The following is a 2,345-nucleotide window of genomic DNA, read 5'->3' as shown; positions in this document are numbered from 1 at the left end:
TTCATCGTCTGTATTTCTTCTCCCAAATTTTCAGACACTGCTTGAACAGAGGAGGAGTGAAGGAGGCAGAATGGAGGAGCCAACAAGAGCTTGTTGTTGCATCAGAAGGATGGAACTGTTGTGTTGTTGAACGATGAGAGTCAGTTCAGGTTTATGTCACAGTTCACTGCTCCTCCCAAGCTCTGTCAGCTGGATTAGTTTCTATTTGTAAACACAGTTGTGTCTGCTGAGTTTGCTTTTGGGGTCAACACAAGTTTCTGTTCATTCCAAAAAGATAAAAACACATGTGGAACAGCTGGCGGTCAGTTCAATGGTTGTGTTGGTCACAGGGCAACAAAATGAGGTGCCTAAGCCATCCATTAATATTGATAATGGTATTGTGCTTCTAAAAGGAACATAAGGTCCTCTAAGAAAATGACAATGAATTCTTTCTGCTTAGCAAAGACCAAGGTGGGAACAGTGAGGGAGCCAAGAGTGACTACCTGTCCCAAAGGTGAGATACAAGACTGACAAATCGAAACACATCAAGGCTTAAAATGACAACCTGGTGCTGTGGATTCTTCTGTCTCACTGAGAAACACACACAGCAACACAGACTGAAACACACTGATCTCTGAATCAGTACATCAGTGTTTGATTGTGTACTTTACTGTAGACCTCTCAGTGAGAGTATTTCCCCCCTCAAGCCTGTCAGGGGGTTAATTCTGACTAATGGACTGATTCAGTGGCTCCACTTCCACTAATTTCATGCAGCATTTCTTCAAAGGTAAATGGTCAGAGAGCAGCGCCACACACTGAGTGTGTTTGTGTGAGAGAAGGAACCAGTGATCCAGTAAGATCACACACCCTCTCCTCTTATTAACGTGGTGACAGCTGTGCCTGCTAATCTGTGTGGAGAGACTGAGGTTCTGATGCAAGAAGAAGTGTTTCTCTTCAACATGATTATTATCATCATTCAGTCCACTCAGATTGCTGTAAGAGTATCAGAGCGCTCTACACCTATGATATGGACGCTTCATAGATATGACTGTGACTTTGTGATGTTGTAAGAAATGTGTGAATGAACACTTAACATAAAGGTACCCTGCCATATTCTTATAAGTCTTTGTAGAGATTTTTTTTCTCATTTTGGGTGTAAAACACAAGGGCGAAAGAAAATAGAGAGAAAGCAAGAAGCGTGATGAAAACAGTTAATGGAGACTTAAATTACTGATTACAGATGTGTGGTCATCAAGAAAATAAGGGAACTTACTGTGAGAGAAGCAGCAGGCAAACACATGGTCAAATTGAACAGGTTGGTAAACAGGCAAAGTAGAGGAAAAACAGAAAACTACAGTTGTGTCTAAATTCAGGGGCTGCATCCTTCAGACACTGCAGTCTACGAAGGTGTGGCCCTCGGTAGCTGTCGTAGACCTTTGTAACCGTCATTGACCTCTAAGGCTGAAACAAAATGAGACAGTCTGGTGTATGGAGATTTTCCGTAGCTTGCGCGCCCTTACTGTTGCATCGCCTTTGACAACACAGAACTTTTTTCACAAAAACTTGAGGTTTTGAGGCCCTTGGTTTTAATAGCTGTACCTTTAGCTGTTGAACTGAGCTGAAACCCAATACTTACATTTAAAGGCGTAACCCTCAGGCTCTCTGTCGGTGTTGTTTGCTTTCATGACCGGCACTCAATGAATCTTGTGATAGGTTGGGCCACGAAGGCCGCATTTCTTGGCTGCATTTGAAGGAGTCTTTGAAATGGGACAGCCTAGTCGCACCGCGATGATGCATTCGGTCTTCAAATGCTTAAAGTATGATGTAATTTTTACTTGAGTGGACCTTGATAGTGGGTAATGGGGATCCAAATAAAGAAAAAAAAAAGAAGTTACCAAAGGATACGCTCTGTGAACCTCGGCACTGCTATTGTGTCAAAGTGCTGATGGACATGCTGTGTAATGGGAGACTGATTAGCCAACGAGCTGCAGCTGTGGAGGCAGGTACTGCAGCAGCTGACGAGGTGGTCGAGAACAGGTGTGCAGAGCAGCAGGCAGCGTGATGGACAGGTGAGACTTACGTGAGCGTCTCTTACCTTCGGCTAAGTCTGGGCTTTGACTCAAACAGGAGCAGTTTGTTGTGCAGTAGATTTATTGTGATGTTTAGGGTCGTTGTCCTGCTGTAAAGTTCATGTAATGAGGAGGTCAGGGAGGATGGATGAGTCGACTAAACACTGGACTTAACCACAGTAGACCACTTTTCATTTCCTGTCTCAAACCAACAGTAATCACTATTTCTTTTATTCATGATCCACAACCTTAACAGCATGTTAATTATTGTTACCATGACGACAAAGGTATTGTAAC

Source organism: Seriola lalandi, unplaced genomic scaffold (genome assembly GCF_002814215.2).
Source record: "Seriola lalandi dorsalis isolate HSWRI2012SDOR001 ecotype SW California unplaced genomic scaffold, Sedor1 jcf7180002054868, whole genome shotgun sequence".
Classification (NCBI taxonomy): domain Eukaryota; kingdom Metazoa; phylum Chordata; class Actinopteri; order Carangiformes; family Carangidae; genus Seriola; species Seriola lalandi.
The sequence above is the reverse complement of the archived record's forward strand: the minus strand, read 5'-3'. Positions refer to the sequence as shown.